At 27.0% G+C, this 18,753-nt stretch overlaps 1 protein-coding gene across 1 annotated transcript in view; it reads left to right on the forward strand.

Moving 5' to 3' along the window:
- The first annotated feature begins 2,800 nt into the window (after positions 1–2,800).
- The window catches only part of LOC111682077 (mucin-5AC), a 42,361-nt gene continuing 26,408 nt past the window's right edge, over positions 2,801–18,753 (forward strand). Inside the window, exon 1 of the mRNA XM_046955830.1 lies at positions 2,801–3,293. The gene's annotated coding sequence lies outside the window, so the exon portion shown is untranslated. The remainder of the gene's footprint in view (positions 3,294–18,753) is intronic.

An 18,753-nucleotide genomic window follows, 5' to 3' on the forward strand; every position in this document is an offset into this window, starting at 1 on the left:
ATAGTCTAGTCTATAGTCTAGTCTATAGTCTAGTCTATAGTCTAGTCTATAGTCTAGTCTATAGTCTAGTCTATAGTCTAGTCTATAGTCTAGTCTATAGACTTGTTTATAGTCTTGTCTATAGTCTAGTCTATAGTGTAGTCTATAGTCTAGTCTATTGTCTGGTTTATAGTCTAGTCTATAGTCTAGTTTATAGTCTAGTCTATAGTCTAGTCTATAGTCTAGTCTATAGTCTAGTCTATAGTCTAGTCTATAGTCTAGTCTATAGTCTAGTCTATAGTCTAGTCTATAGTCTAGTCTATAGTCTAGTCTATTGTCTAGTCTATAGTATTGTCTATAGTCTAGTCTATAGTCTAGTCTATAGTATTGTCCATAGTCTAGTCTATAGTCTAGTCTAAAGTCCAGTCTATAGTCTAGTCTATTGTCTAGTCTATAATCTAGTCTATAGTCTAGTCTTAAGTCTGTGTTATTTTTAACTAAGGAAGGCTCTTCTGGTCTAGGGCCTTCGCTTTCTTGCTTCTCTTTCTGCAATTTATCAGCATTTTTGGTCTAGAATATAGTACATTCTTGTATGTGGTCCGGTCTATTGTCAAGTCTGTAGTCTAGTCTATAGTTTAGTTTAACCTTAATAAATTGTTATGAAAAATGCAGTTACCCTATATCATATTGATTTTAGTTCACATTTGGAATCATTTTCCATAATATAGACATGCTTTGTTTGTGAGATATAAAATTTAGTATATCGGAATATAACACTTTTCCTTGTACGTTATTTATTTCGATTCTACTCCTTTAAAGTTTCCACTTTTATATACTCAAGTTTAAATCCAAGAAAATGAACTTTACGAGTCAGTTTGATGATCTTTTAAAAAAAAACTATACAATATTAATGTTTTCCTTAACTAACTTCGCTTTGTATTAAACTGAGTAACTCTTTAAAATTTAGCCTGTTGCAGTTTTGTTTTAAAAACAGCAAACTGTAACAATTGTTTCAGTTGCAGATACAAGTACACTTTTTGTAGTTTTGTGGTACAGCGAAATAATAATAACAAAAAAAAAAAAAAAACAAAATTATTTATTGATTAACTCAATAAAGAGTTTCTGTTTTTCTTTTTCATACATACATTTTATATTTACTTAAAGCGATTATGGTATGGTTTGGTATGAAGAAAACATCAGAAAAAAAAACAAACAAATAAAGTAGAAAAATTCGTTGCACTTACAATCCGAAAACAGAAAGATGTTAGGAAACTAGTCCAAACAACGTTTAATAAGTATGAACAGAAAAAAGTGTAGTAAAAATAATAATACTGAAAAAAACGTAAATAAAAGACAAAAAAAAATAATAAATATAATTTTAAAACAAAAGACTTAAGAAAGAAACGCTTAAAGAGAAAAACAAAAACAACAAAGTCATGCAAATGTTGATTTATTTCAAACACTTTTTGTTTCATGTGATTTTGAAAAAGAAAAGTAATCGATTTAATGAAATATTTTTAATAAAAACAGTCATTATTAAAATAATTTTTTTAAACTTAATATTGTAAGAACTTGAAATTATACACAGTATGGGGAATGTTAACACTTTGGCTTTTGGACATTATAATGTAAAATCATATTTGAAAGTATGCATCATCATTCCAATAGTTGGAATGATGAAAACTTTAAACGATACTTTGGTGAGTCGCAATCGGAATTATGAAACTAATATCTCCCACTCAGAACCCCAAATGTAATTACTCTTGTGGACTTGAAGCAATTTTCCGATGTATTACATACCAAATGGCAAAATTAAATAAAAATGGAGTTACACATCCTTTTAAAGCTAATACATTCGAATCTCTCTTGCCGACTACTGTCAAATGGCTTAGTACTATAGACTAGACTATAGATTTGACCATAGTTTAGACTATAGATTAGGCTATAGATTAGACTAGACTATAGACTAGACTATAGACTAGACTATAGACTAGACTATAGACTAGACTATAGACTAGACTATAGACTAGACTATAGACTAGACTATAGACTAGACTATAGACTAGACTATAGACTAGACTATAGACTAGACTATAGACTAGACTATAGACTAGACTATAGACTAGACTATAGACTAGACTATAGACTAGACTATAGACTATACTATAGACTAGACTATAGACTAGACTATAGACTAGTTAGTTAGTTAGTTAGTTAGTTAGTTAGTTAGTTAGTTAGTTAGTTAGTTAGTTAGTTAGTTAGTTAGTTAGTTACTTGATTCATTATTTTTTTAAATACAGTACAAAAACACCGGCCTCCATTCTTTATTGCATTCTTTCCAAGCTCTGCATATCAATGACATGAGGGGGATGGTTTAACACTCTGCTGAAGTGAAGTGAATGAATGAATGCCTAACGGAATGAATGCTCTGTGTCTGTTGTGTGTTCGAATGTATATCACTCTTTCTTTGTAAGTCACAACAGAGTTCATTTTACAAAACGACTGGCAGACAAACGACTCAAAGACGTTGACTTAACTGAAGCCAACTTTAAAACGTCAACGACAATGTCTAACGTAATGGCTTAAACTGAACTTAAGCAGACGGTTGACGGTTAGCTTGAAAATTTAAAGTAAAATACATTTTCAAACATACTTGTAAACAGCTACAGCTTAAAACATGATGGTGGCAGCTAAAAGTGATCTTTTTATGTGTGGCGCTGCCAAAACCGCAATGAAATTAACAGCTTCAGCTAAAACCACCAACAAACCACTCTTACTACTTACTTACTTAGGCCGCACACAATTTTCATTTTTTTAGTTTCTTAATGAAACGCAAACGATGCAGACGCATTTTAACGGAAATAACAACCAAACACTGGAATAAAATAAATTAAAATTTTGAAAAAAAAAAAATATTAACAAAATAGTTAAAAATATATAAAAATTATTGCTGTAAAAGAAATCTAAGTTGAAATATTTAGATTTTTTTTATTTTTGAAGAGAAAAAGTATCAAAAGAAAAACGTTTAGAAAATAAAACAAATTTAAATAAGTTTTAAAAACAACTGTAACTATAAATGAAAACATAGAAATAACAAGAGAAAAATTAAAAGTGTTTAACGGAAAAAAGTGAAAATTAAAAAATTTCTTAAAAAAAATTTAAATCAAAGAAATTTTAAGAAAAAATCGAAAAATTTTCTGGCAAATAACATTCAACAGCTTTTAATAGTTTTGACGTTGTTTGCAAGGTTGTGTTATTTCCTTTGCTATTGTGGTCTGTTTAAGTTGGGAATTAAGCCAAATTTCAATTGAAAGGTAAGTTTTGTGTAGTAAATTTGTTGTGTTAATTATTGCCAACAATTGCTAGTAAATTTTTGAAAAGTTTTTTTTTGGTTTTGTTTTTGTTTGTTTGCTTAGACTTTAAACAGACATGCAATTTTCAATTTCACAAAAAAAAATTATTTGAAAATAAATTTTATATGACTGGCTTTAGTAAGTGCAAATGAAAAATGGCAAAACTAGCACCAAACATACTACTACCCACTTCATCAAATCGAATGAAGAAAAATATATATAGAAAAAACAAAAACAAGAAAGTATTGTTTTATGCTCCAATTATCGAGAAATTTGTTGAAAGGTGTATTGGATATTTTGTGATTTTGATACAACGGGTAGAGTATTAAGTCTTTTGCCACACATATTTTTTTTTTTATTTATCTAGTTTGAAGTGCTATTGAAAGAAGAGATTTTACTTTCATATTAATGTTTTGCGTTGAAAATAAATAGTGTAATAAACCAAAAAAAAAAAAAAAAACTGAAGAAAAAAAACATAATTTTCTTATACATATTGGTAAATGAAATGATAAGGAAAGTCAAGTGAAGTAAAACATGTGGTAGAAAAAAAAATTAATGAAAGAGAAATTAAATTATAAATGTAAATAAAACATTAACAAGACCTTGATATTTATAAATTATATGTACAAGTTTAGTATGATTATAGTTAATGTTTAAAATGATAATTTAGAAATAAATTATTTAAATGTTTTTTTTTTTTTTTAGAAGAACTAAGCTTAGACTTAAAACTGGTTCTTAAGTTGTACAGTCTTCTGACAATAAAGTAAAAAGTACTAAACAACAAAGTTCAATTGTTATAATGCAATTATAATATTTACTTTAATCATTTAAAGTAACGAATATCATACATCCGTTAGAGACGTACAAGCCAGACAGATTGGTCTGATTCGAACCTTCATTCCTCACGTCAGTCGACTGCACTGTTCATGAAAATGGTTAAAACTAGAGTCAAGACAAGAACAATTTATGATCACTATAATATTGAAACAAAAATTATTTTTCTTTTAGAAAAAATTAAACAAAACATTTTTTAAATTTTATAGGGGAGAACATAGAATTTCAAATTTTGAATGAAATTAAAATAAAAACACATTTTGGGAAACTTAAAAGTAAATTTAGGTGTCATTTATATATATTGCTATATTCCTCTCCGATCGAATTTACTTTTCAATAACAGCAAATGATTATGTACTAGAGTATTCGAACGATTAATCGTCGTTCGGTTAATCGATTAGTTTTTGACGATTAATCGTTCGAATATATAAAAACTGTCAAATTTCAAATAACGAATAAACCGAATAATTTCCAACAATTACCGATTAAAAAAACTTAATTTTTAAACATTTTCTATATAAGGCACATTTATTTGATGATTTTTATAACTTCTAATTCTTGAAAAGTTGTAATGGAAATAATGATTTCGCCGTTTGAGGAACATATTTCGATTCGATTAAAATTATCCGATTATTAATAGGCTAACGTAAAACCTCAAATAATTATTTGTCGAATAAAACGTGAATAATTGAATACCCTAATATGTACATAAAAAGTGAAACATAACATAAATATAATGAATTTTGTAATAAATAGAATGAATCGAATATTTAGAACATAAAAATCAAAGAAAATTTCAAAAATTTTTCGACACTTTTAATAAGTAAATAAAATTTTAAGAATTTAAGTTAAGTTCTTTAGATTTCATTTAAAAAAAAATATGACAAAAATTTATTGTATTTAAGAAATTATTCATAATATTTCTAATTTTATTTCAAATTTCAATTTATTTGAAATCAGTAAAAACTGCAAAGTAATAAGTTCAAAACCAAAAGTTATAGGGCGGGGCTAGATCTAACCTTTAAGACGGGAGTGATAAAACGATTAAACCATTTTGTCATCAGTTAATCCGTATCGTATCAAGTCAATTTACAAACGCTTACAAAGCAAAGGAATTAAAAGTTAAACACTTTTGGGTCTAGACCATATGGTGAACCCAACTTCTTTCTAAATTGTTTTTGAAAATAATTTTAACATGTAGGAGAGCGTTGTTTTGTTAGAATGATGGGCATTCGTGTTTGTCTGCATATTTCGAGAGTTTTTCGTTAAATACTGCTCGCATCAAATGAATCAGTTAAATTCGATTAATGTTCCCTATAAAAGTCAGGACATATTTCAACAGCTCATAATAGATGGTCCCTAGACTCAGCATATTACCTAAAAGTCATGAATATTTGACCTAAGTGTCCATTCGGCTCTAGATGGTCCCCAGACACAGTATTTGCATGGTATTACCTAAACGTTATAAATAAGTATATTACTTAAGTGTCAATTCGGCTGATTGACTGGCTTTAGTTAGTTTGAAAGGATGATTTATACACATCAAATCCGAAGAAATATACCTAGGCCTCTATCGGGCCTGTTGTTCGCTCCTTAACCAGTGCTACAGGTGGGTATCGAACACACCACCTCCGGTCTACCAGATAAGAACACTAACCACTAACCTACCGGAGGCCACATTGGAAGGCTTTACAAAAAATATTTTACATCTTGAATTTTGGTAAGGAAAGTATTTTTTAATGATTCAGTACAAGAATGATGTTCATGTTACGACATTCAAAAAGCGTCAATTAAGTTCTATCAAGCTCTATCTTCAATTAAGTACAAATAGCAAATTGGTCTCCTTTTAGATAATATATATTTAATTCTTAGTATTTAATCTATAATGACAGTCCTGGATCATCATTGCATATGTGTCAAAATCAGTACTTCTAAATGGAGTCCAATCTCAAAAGAATTCTCGAATTAGTTCATTTTTCAGCGAATTTCAATTGGAATTCTTAAGTCTGGAACAAATTTCCTAATTTTTTCAATTTTTTTTTTAATGTCTGATAACAACAATATCAGACATTAAAAACATCACTAGTACAAAAGATGTTGTTCTGAAATCGTTGTGTTTGCACTCATTCTTAAATTAGTTTAGTTGGAACAAATTCTCAAATATTTTTTATTAAAATAATTGCCAAAGTTGTTGAAATGGTTTCAGTACTAGTTCCTTTTTTCAAGGAATTTAGAAGAAATTTGTCACACTCGCAACATTTAGAAACACTGTTGAACCAGTTCATTTTTCAGCAATTTTTTTTTTAAATTTTAAGATTGGAAAAGATTTTGAAAAAAGTACTAGATGCTTTAAAATTGTTTAGAACCACAACAGTATCGCATGAATCGCTGTTTACTGGTGTAATAGTGGGGAGGGTATATTGGGTTTGTGCTGATGTTTGTAACGCACAATAATATTGGTTATCTACCCACCTTAAAGTATACCAATCGGCTCAGAATCATTTTCTGTGTCGATTTAGGTATGTCCGTCCGTCTGTCCATCTGTCCGTCCGTCCGTAATTATAGGGCCTCATTAGACCCTAGTCCCTATAAAAAGTTCCCTTTGGAATTTGATTTAAATGTCTACAGTTACAATTTAAAGCATTTACTTCATTATGAAAACTAAGTCACATTTTAGTTTTTGTAACAGGTGTAGGGTATTATATGGCCGGCCTCACCCGACTATAATTTCTTACTTGTTTTTATAAAAAAACAAATGTCAATAATATTGTTTTTTTATTTAATGTCTTATTTATTATTAAATGATCTTCAGTACGATCTTAAACATAATTATACATGTAGTTTACCGCTTAAATGCAAGATCAGTGATAATAAAATATTATGTTTTAATACTTTAATAAAGTATTTATAACACACAAATCCCTGATGAAAATATATTTTAAAATTTATATATTTTAATTACATTTTTATTGCCCCATAAAAGAAGTTCTCTTCGCGCATATTTATTATAAAGTAAGAGTAGCAAATAAACTACGTGCTATTGATGTTTAACTATAATTAAAATTTATTAATTTTACATATTGTACTTTTTTTACTTTTACGTTGTTTGTGTAATATTTAGAAAGTATTTAAAGTAATTAAATTTTTAAAAAAGTTTGGAAAATAATTTCGCTTTTATTCACAAACAACACAAGTTATTGAATTACATTTATTTTATATTTATTATGACATTTTTATATCAAATATATAATACTGTTATTAATTAAGAAATTTAACTATATGTTAAAAAAAAACATAATGAAAAAAGTAATTAAGTTAAATAAAAAACATTTTTGTGAATATTAATAGTTAACCAATAGAGCAATTGAGATTTATGAGTAAATTATCTGTAATCTTTTGTTTTTCTTTACAAAAATGAAAGTATAATAAAATAACTATATATTTTACTATAGACTAGACTATAGACTAGACTATAGACTAGACTATAGACTAGACTATAGACTAGACTATAGACTAGACTATAGACTAGACTATAGACTAGACTATAGACTAGACTATAGACTAGACTATAGACTAGACTATAGACTAGACTATAGACTAGACTATAGACTAGACTATAGACTAGACTATAGACTAGACTATAGACTTGACTATAGACTAGACTATAGTCTAGACTATAGACTAGACTATAGACTTGACTATAGACTAGACTATAGACTAGACTATAGACTAGACTATAAACTAGACTATAGACTAGACTATAGACTAGACTATAAACTATAGACTAGACTATAAACTATAGACTAGACTATAAACTTTAGACTAGACTATAGACTAAACTATAAACTAGACTATAGACTGAACTATATACTAGACTACAGTAAAAGTTATCGGCTAATTTTTGGAAAGATGTTGTGATTAGTAAAAAATATTTTTTAGACTATTTTATGGCAAAGTCCGTATAACATTTGGTACAGCCGAATATAAAACTTGTATTTCAATAACATAAACAAAATGTTCAGTTCTCCTTAAACCGCCTTTGAAGTAAAATATTTCTACAAATTCCACATATTAAATTTAAATATTTAAATAAATCCAGTTAATTAAAACAAAAATAACAAAAAATCTTATCAATTTCCCTTTAGGGAAAACTAAAAAAATTATTAAACAAATTTTTTTTTTTTTTTAATTTTAACTAAAATAGAAATAAATTTTATTAATCCCCCTAAAGCTTAAATAACAACAAAACCTAAAATTTCATATTTATTCTAAAAATTTTGGTTAATAAAAACTTAAAAAAGCGAAAGTTTTCTATCTAGTTTTTTACGAAAAAAAAGCTATAATAAAATAACGCTATAAACAATGTCACTATATCAACAAACCCATTAAACTTCAAACAAGATGCAACATACTATTTATAATGATCATGAACGTTTTTAAGATCATGATTTTTTTATATGATCACTACAAAGATGATGAGCACGAACATTATTAACAACCCAGACAGAGGCACACAGCCATAATACCAATTGTCATTCAAACATATCAAAGGCCTAAAATAGAAAAAAAATGTGTTTAGACAATGTAATCCAACAGGTTTAGAAGAAATTCCAAAAAATAAACATAAAAAGAAAAAATAAATAAAATAAATTAAATTTTAAATGAATTGTTGAAAATGTTTTTTTTTTTATAAAAATGCAGCAAACAAAAACACACGCTATTAAAATAGTTTTAAAAATGCTTTTAATAGTTGGAGTGATTATGGACTTGACTATACACTAGCCCATATTGTAGTCATTAGTCTACTCTATTATTTAGTCTATAGTCTAATTGATTGTCTAGTTTATAGTCTAATCTATAGTCTAATCTATAGTCATTAGTCTACTCTATTATTTAGTCTATAGTCTAATTGATTGTCTAGTTTATAGTCTAATCTATAGTCTAATCTATAGTCTAATCTATAGTCCAGTCTATAGTCTAGTCTATAGTCTAGTCTATAGTCTAGTCTATAGTCTAGTCTATAGTCTAGTCTATAGTCTAGTCTATAGTCTAGTCTATAGTCTAGTCTATAGTCTAGTCTATAGTCTAGTCTATAGTCTAGTCTGTAGTCTAGTTTATTATTATTACTCTAGTCTATTATCTTGTCTATAGTCTTGTCTATAGTCTTGTCTATTGTATTCTCTATTCCATAGTCTAGCCTATGGTCTATAGTCTATAATATTGTCTAGCCTTAAATCTATAGTCCAGTCTATAGTATAGTCTCTTGTCTATCTTCTAGTCTTTAGTCTAGTCTCTAGTCTAATCTACAGTCTAGTACATAGTCTAGTTTATAGTCTTGTCGAGCATATAGTCTAATCCTGGTGAAGATCCAAGTGGGAAAGGGGAATTTCTTTGTCAATGTTTATTGGTTTATACATTGCTCTCGGAGGTGTTTTTTCCCTATGAGCAAGAATGTGTTTTTGGCTTACATGATGGTCATTAATTAAAATTATGAAATTTTTATGTATATGTGTATATACATATATAAATATGTATTTGTTTTTTGTCATTGTTTAATACGTTAAAATATTTCTATTTAAAAATTTAATTTTCCATATTAATACTTAAACCTTTTGACAATTATGAATAGAAAATCATAATTAAACGCAAATAAATTGGCTAATTTTTCCTGATTAAAATTTTTAATTAATTTCATTGAATGTTTAAGTTTTCTACACAAACTTACATTCATACATCTGTATATGTATATGTGTGATAATTTATGTTAATTAACATTTACCTACCTTAACATTTTGTGTTCGTTTTATGTGGTATGTGATTTTTTCATTATTTTGATTTGATTTTAAAAATGAAAGTGAAATTGCTTTTCAACACGCACCCACTATTTTTTTTTGTCTCCTTTTGGAGTTTAGTTTAACTTAGTTTTTTTTTTGGTTTTGTTTTCATATAAATTTTATTATAATTTCTATAAAATTTTTTTCACTTACTCTCTGTTACGTGCTTTTGTGTTTATAAACTTTAGTTTTAGTTAGTTTTACTTATTATGCTTTCTTGTTTGCTTGTGTAATTGTCATTTATATTTATAAACAAATGAATTTCTTTTTAATTTCTGCATTTATACTTTCATGGTCAATGTGTTTTTTTTTTTTTTTTTTTTTTTTGATTGACAACATTTTTATCTATTTTTCTTCTATAGTTATTTTTCGGTTTAAATAATATTTCTTTTCAAATTTTTTATTTATTAATTGCGTGTAGTTTGTAAACGTTTGTTGATGTTAGTGGTTGGTCAGTGTTCATTAGAGCTTGAAACTAAAATTAATTATTTTGTTATTTATTTTTAAATTTCTAAGATCTTATTGTGTTTTATAATAATTGTAAGTAAAGAAACTTTTTGTGTTTTTTTTTTTGGCATTTAATGTGTTTAATAAGCCAAAAGTCTGTGTTTTGCAGAAAAAAAAAATACATAAAAGAAATTTTATGTTTATTTATAAGATTTTGTGAAAATTTAGTAAAAGTAAAGAAATTAGTAAAAATATAAAAATGTTAAAAAAGTAACTAAAAACAAAAGATTCAGCAAACAAACTTTGTGAGTGATTTTAATAACAAAATAAATGTTTAATGTTTGAGAAATTCTTATTTAAATGAAGAACTAAGAAAAGCTGTGAAATTAAAACAAAAGATTTAAGACACAAACTTTTAATGTAATTACCAAGGATATCAGCATCATTCATCAGTTGACATATGTTGTTGTTGTTCTCTTCTACAAAACAACATATAACAATAAAGCTTCATGTGGTTTTTATTTTCACAGTGTTTTGTTATATTATGATAAAAAATTAGAATTATTTTCATCGGCTGTTTTAAAATCTGTCCCATGGAGTGATATTCCAGATTTTAAATAGAAAACTTCGCTTTAAATTTATTAAAGATTTAAATATCGAAAAAATCTAAAGACTTTAAAAAATCTGGTCTAACAAACATGCAGATAGACGGACAAACAGACAGACGGACAGATAGACGGATTTACGTACATATAGAAAGATATACAGACAGGTTGGCATATAGATAGCCAAACAGTTAATCAACTCTACTGACTATTGACTTGATCCTAAAGACTTCGGGAAATCAACTCATATAGAATTATTCAAAATTTAAATGTCGAAGACATCTGGAATCTTCAGAAAATTGATTTGTTTCTAGATACCGAGCTAGTAGTTTGAGCACAAAGAAAAACAAAATACAAGTAAAATGTTAACTCAATCGACTCACACTTTATCTAGAAGCAACACATTAAACAAACATACAGATAGATGGACAGACAGACAGACGTATAGACAGATGGACAGAAAGATGGACAGACAGATAGACAAACAGACATACAGACAGATAGACAGACATACAGATATATAGACATACAGACAGACAAACAGACAAACCGACAAACAGACAGATGGACACACAGATATTTAGCAATAAGACCTTAAAGGCTAGATGCCAACAACCAATGTAATTACGTTCAATAGCTGTGCTACCACAATATTTAACAACACTTGAGATTGCTAAGGGTTATACATAACTCGACCAAATGATCTTTGTGTATGATCGTGTAGTCTATTACAAATTAAGCATTTGCAATTGGAGAGCTATACAACGACAAAGCTGTTGATCTCACATCTTGCTAGTGAAGCTCCAGATTTGATTACTTCAAATAGAGCATTTGAAGCTGGAGTGTAGTTCTTCTGTTTAAAGCAGATAAATTGATTTAGTGGGTCTATGCCTATGTTCCATTAAGACGGGGCATTTAAAGACAAAGTGTGTGACATTCCTTTCTTTCATTCCTTCTCCTAGTAGGGAAAGCTTCTACTGAAGTCGTTTGTTAAAAATGGTATCTTCTGGCATAACTTGTGATCATGGGATTCTATTTATAGACCACATGATCATTATATACTACTCTCTATTGAATGGTCTGTCATTAATCAATTGTTTGCAGCTGAAGACAAGTATGCTGACAAATCTTTCAGTCTCACCTCTAATAAGTGAAGCTTCAGATCATAAGATAATCTGATATGATTGTATATGTATGTTGCTGGAATTTTAAGGTGCAGTGTGTACCGTTGAACTGTCCTGTTGGAACCACATGTTTTCCAATCCCAATTTATCAAGTTGTGGCAATAAGAACTCGTTGATCATTGCTCTGTAGCGCTCACCATTCACAGTAATTTTGGCCCGCGACGTCTTCGTAAAAAAAGTTCGATGACTCCTCCGGCGACAACAGCACACAATACAGTTTTTGTTTTGCAAAATTGTCAGAAATGTATCTTTAAATTCATACGATTATTGATTATTTCTGGAACATATTTTTGACAATGTTGTAAGATCTGACAACCGTATATTCATTGCCTTAGTATTGACACGATTTTGAGATTTTTCAATGTACAGAAACTCAGTATCCTGGACGAAATACATAAGAATTTTCCAATCGATGTTAGTCAAAAACGTTATTTCCTCTACACATGTTCTTGATTCGTCTGAATCCATACTGCTAATTTTGTATAGATGTGCTCGTTATCCTGTGTATCCACTCACAATACGTACCATCATACTAACTTAAGATTTGCTCATTTTGAAGAGATTTCTTGTCTTATTCTCACCAGGGTCAACCCTTTGTGGTTCCAAGAGGCCTTATTTTAGTTTTAACAAGGCAACTGGAATCATTATTGTAGAACGGTGAATAGCTTTTCACACATTTCTTCGAAAACGATGTGTAGGTTTGATTTGATTTGATGTGATCTAACTATTTAAAACAAATTTCCAAACTTTTAATATAAATAAATTCAAAGTTATATTTAAAGTTTCTTACCTCTTAAACAAAAGTAAATATATCTTATTAATTCATAACATTTTCTATAAATTTTCCTCCCCGTCAGCACTAAAAGTTGATTGAACGTAAAATAAGCTCCTTTAACATGATTTACTTAATCAAAAATTGCATATAAATAAAATGATTTTCTTAAACTAACAACAAACAATTGTAACTAGTTGAATTCCTATTACCATAATTTGCAAATACAAATATAATCAAACTAACTACATGTAAGTAGTAATTTACAATAAAAGTGTGTATTAAACAACAATGACTTGTTTTTTAGATATGTTGCAAGGGATTTTATAAAACCACATGCACAAACATGTTTACACATAAAACTCTGGTTTAAACAACCGCATTAAAGAGTCAGGTTAAGATGTTGAAAAAGAAAAAGAAATTATCTTCAGTCATAAATTTGCACTTGCAAATGCAATTGCCTCAACTGGCATAAACTATGGAAACTGGCAGCTGAAAAAAAAACTCAAATATAAAAAGCAAAGAAAACAAAAATCAATGGACTTTGTAAATATGTATGTACACATATTTTGCATAAAGTAAATTAAAAAAAAATCATGTACATTAGTTATAAACTAAAAAAAAAATCATATTCCCATATGTAGATGAATGAAATGGAAAATGGTAGCAAAATGTTGTAATCTTAATACAAATATGAATGAGTCAATATAAATATTAAATGAAGTGAAAAAAAGTAAATTGTTGAAATATTACTTAAAACTGTAAGAAAATTATAGTAAATTGATAATGATTGGAGAAAATATGACCCATATTTTGAGTAACTGTTAGTTTTTATACCCTACACCACTTTAATGGGTAGGGTATATTAGGTTTGTGCTGATTTTTGTAACGCACAATAATATTGGTCCTATACCCACTTTAAAGTATACCAATCGGCTCAGAATCATTTGCTGAGTCGATGTCGCTATGTCCGTCCGTCCATGTAAACCTTGCTATCAAAATACAGGTCGAAATTGGAGATAATTCAATGAAATTTGGTACATAAACTTCTATTGTACCGAGGACGAAGCCTATTGAAAATGGTTAAGATCAGTCCATTATATCAGATAGTACCCATACAACTGAACCCCTCAGTAGGGCTTATATTGTTGTTTGTATGTCTCCAGCAGAATTTACTCCATGGAAGTACTGAAAAAAGCCTGAGGTGATGATTTCAACACAGGCTTGTCATAGAAGGAATATCCTTTTTATTTGATCCCAAATTCACTACATCTGAAGTCATTCTTAGGAAGTAACTTTTATGTTATTTTGTTGGAAGTTATTAGGAAGTGAAATTGTAGTATTATAGAATATAATTAATTTGACTGAAAAAAATTCAGTACAACAAAAAAATATCCCTTCAATTTGAAAAAATGGATTCTTTTCACTTCTTTGGAAGTCAATAAACATTACTTCTACAGAAGGTGAAAAATTCACTTAGTGCTACCTTTTGGTGGTGGTGATAAATGTTAGTTTTTTTGGAAGTACTTCGTATTATTTTTTCTGGGTCTGTCTGTCTGTCTGTCTGACTGTCTATCTATCTATCTATCTATCTATCTATCTATCTATCTATCTATCTATCTATCTATCTATCTATCTATCTATCTATCTATCTATCTATCTATCTATCTATCTATCTATCTATCTATTTATCTATCTATCTATCTATCTATCTATCTATCTATCTATCTGTCTGTCTGTCTGTCTGTCTGTCTGTCTGTCTGTCTGTCTGTCTTTCTGTCTATCCATATATCTATCCGTCTGTCTATATATCTGTCTGTCAGTCTGTCTCTTAATCTAACCTTTTCTATATCTGTCCGTCTACACATATATCTATCTGTCCATCTCTATCAAATCTGTAAAATCAATTTTTTAAAAAAGCATCGTATTTAACCAATTCACGGTCGGTATCGTATGGTTGTATCATCATATGTCATTAAAATTTCGCAGACAAACATTTATGATACAAAGCCAAAGAATTGTGAAAACTTACGACACACAACGTTATGGTACCGTTTGCGAATTACGTTATAAGTATTTTAAATCCATAAGTATGTTAAAAATGTCAAACAAATGTTGAATTCAATCCGAAATATTTCACTGCTTTTTTAACAAATTGGCAATTTTAACCGTAAATTGGTATAGTTGGTTTGTGTTGGTAATACTTTATGGAAAACTCAAATGAATTTATTCCAAAGTAGTTCAATTTTCAACTTTCTTGCAAGGCAACCTAGTTATACTGCAATAACTGTCTTTAGAAATTTAATTTTGTGCAGAATTTGTTAAAAAATTTTGGAATTTAGTTCAAGTTCTGCAAAATAAAATAAGAACTTCATAAGGTAGCGTAAACAATGTCTATACAAAAATCGAGCTAACCGAAAAATTTAATAACGATTTTTGAACTCAGCGGATGAAAATACGGGAATTATGAACTTTTATTTAAAAAGCACGCAATTATGTGTTATTTGAAAAGTATTTTAATGAATCCTACAATATCTAAGTTTCAATACAAAATTTCAAACAAAATTTAACAATTCAAATAATTAAGCAAAAATAATTTTATCGTTTCAAATTATAACGATAAAAACTATTAAATTTAAGTATTAAAATACATAAAGTAAATCATGTTTTAAGAAAATTATCATTAAATAGAGGATAAGAATAAGAAAAAATAAACCCATAAGACATCTACACTAAAATTATTATGATAATAGAACAAAATCATTCAAAATCCTCTAGATTTTATGCAATAAACTTACTGGTATTGCAATCAAAATATAAAAAAAAAATCAAACAAATTTCAAAGAATATAAAATTTTATAAATATTTTTACGTTTTTCTTTTGCTAAATTACAATAATTTGTATATATTTTCTATTGGAATTTCCTGAGGCTCTTTTATTACTATTATTTCTTAAATATTGCTACAATATTGATTTATAACACGAACATACATTTTCAAGAAAAAAAATATATATAACTATTAGCAAACACTTGCTGTTTTGTTTTTACTTAAACTAACTGGACAGACTGTGGGAAAATATATTTTTTTTCTACTTGACAATTGCACAGTATGTTTCTAGTCATGAGTAATGCTACTTTGTCAGCAACTCGCAGCAACTATAACAGCAACTGACTACTCTACAATACCACATTAAATTGCTATTAACTTAAAGTTTAAGTAAAAATCTAGAAATTATTTGCTGCAATGTACTAGTACAATGACATTTGCAGTAACTCCAAGAAGTTGCAGTTTTAAATAGAGAGAGAGAGACGGAGAGAGAGATAGTCATGAGTCACAGATTTCAAATGAAATAATTATTTATACTTAAACTAAATGCAGCTGTCTGTCTAGCTTGACGATGTTAGCTGCAGAAAAATTGCTGCTCTTTAAGTGAATGAAGATAAAGGCGTTAGGTTAAGCTGAAGATTTACAACTTAAGTTATAAGCAAAAGGAGATTTTTTTACAAATTTCTATAGATTTCAGTAAATTTTATTTAAGAAGAGAATTTTTTAAAAAATTTTTCAAATTAAATTTTTCGAAAATTTCTCTATAAGAATGAGAATTTTTCAAAAAGTAATAGAATTTTCTAATTTTTGCAACAAATCTTTTAAGAAATATAATTTAAAAATTTTCACAAACTCTCTATAAATTTTTCTATAAGAAAAATATTTTTTCGAAAATTTTTCTATAAGAAAGAGAACTTTTCGAAATTTCTCTATAAGAATGAGAATTTTTCGAAATTTTTCTGTAAGAAAGAGAACTTTTCGAAATTTCCAAATAAGAATGAGAATTTTTCAAAATTTCTCTATAAGAATGGGAATTTTTCGAAAATTGTATACAAAAATTTTTTCCTTAATTTTCTATATAAAAGTGAACTTTTAAAATATTCTATAAGAAAGAAAATTTTTCAAAAATTCTCTGTTGGAAAGTGAATTTTTCGAAAATACTATATAAAGAAGCAATTTTTTAAACATTTTCCGTTGAAAAGGAATTTTTCTTAAAATTGTCTACAAGAATTTGAAAATTTTTCCAAAGTTTTCTATAAGAAAGAGAATTTTTCAAAAATTCTTTTAAGATATATAATTTATCAATTTTAAGAAAATTTTTCTATAAGAAAGACAATTTTTCGAAAACCCTCTATAAGAAAAAGAACTTTTCGAAATTTCTTTATAAGAATGAAAATTTTTCGAAATTTCTCTATAAGAATGAGAATTTTTCGAAAATTTTATACAAAGATTTTTTCTTAAATTTTCTATATAAAAGTGAACTTTTTCAAAAATTCTCTGTTGGAAAGAAAATTTTTCAAAAATTCTCTGTTGGAAAGTGAATTTTTCGAAAATTCTATATAAAGAAGATAATTTTTAAAAAATTTTCTGTATGAAAAGGAATTGTTCATAAAATTGTCTACAAGAATTTAAAAATTTTTCGAAAATTTTTTATAAGAAAGAGAATTTTTCAAAAATTCTCTATAAGAAAGATAATTTTTCAAAAAATTCTCTACAAGAAAGAAAGTTTTTCGAAACTTTGCTATAAGAAGGAGAATTTTTCAGAAATTCTTTTGAGAAATATAGTTTTTCATTTTACGAAAATTTTTCTATAAGAAAAAGAATTTTTCGAAAACTCTCTATAAAAAAGAGAATTCTTCGGAAACTCTCTATAAGAAAGAGAACTTTTTGAAAATTTTCTCTATAAGAATAAGAATTTTTCGAAAATTGTATACAAGCATTTTTTCTAAAATTTTCTATATGAATATTTATATAGAAAATTTTAGGAAAAATGCATGTATACAATTTTCGAAAAATTCATATTCTTATAGAGAAAATTCAAAAAGTTCTCTTTCTTATAAGACAGAGAATTTTTTAAAAATTCTCTTATTATTTTCGAAAATTCTATATAAAGAAAAGAAAAATATTAAAAAATATAAGAAAATTTCGAAAATTCTCCATAAGAAAAACATATTTGAAAATTTTCTAAAAATTTTGTAAATTTTTCTAAAAATTTTGTAAATTTTTCTAAAAATTTTGTAAATTTTTCTTAAAATTTTGTAATTTTTTCTAAAAATTTTGTAAATTTTTCTAAAAATTTTATAAATTTTTCAAAAAATTTTGTAAATTTTTCTAAAAATTTTCTAAAAAAAAAGATTTTTTTCTCAAATTTTTTACGAAAAGATGACTTTTCCAAACGTTTCCTATATAAAGTGATTTTTTTAGAAAATTTCTACAATTAAGATTTTTTGTTAAAATTTTCTGCAGAAGAAACATTTCTTCAAATTTGATTCGAAAAGAAATTTTTCCTAAAATGTTCATAAAAAAATACAATTTTTTCGAAAATTTTCTCTAGAAAACTAATTTTTTTCGAAAATGTTATTAAAAAATATAATTTTTTTCGAAAAAATTCCCAATATTTTTTTAGAAAAAGAATATTTTCAAAAAATATGTTTATAAAAATTGAATATTTTGAAAATTTTTATAAGAAAAATATGAAAAAAGAAATATTTTCAAATTTAGAAAAGTTTTTTATTATAAAATAAAGTTTCGGAAAAAATTTTTTAAAAAGGAAATGTTTTCAAAATATTTTTATAAAACTTTCTTTAAAAAAGAGAAAATTTACAAGAAATTTTGTATTTTTCCAAAAAATATCTTTAAGAATGAAATGTTCCAATTATTTTCTATAAAAAGTAGAAGTTTTTCGATTAAAGTTTA

This window comes from Lucilia cuprina, chromosome 6 (assembly GCF_022045245.1).
Source record: "Lucilia cuprina isolate Lc7/37 chromosome 6, ASM2204524v1, whole genome shotgun sequence".
Lineage (NCBI taxonomy): Eukaryota > Metazoa > Arthropoda > Insecta > Diptera > Calliphoridae > Lucilia > Lucilia cuprina.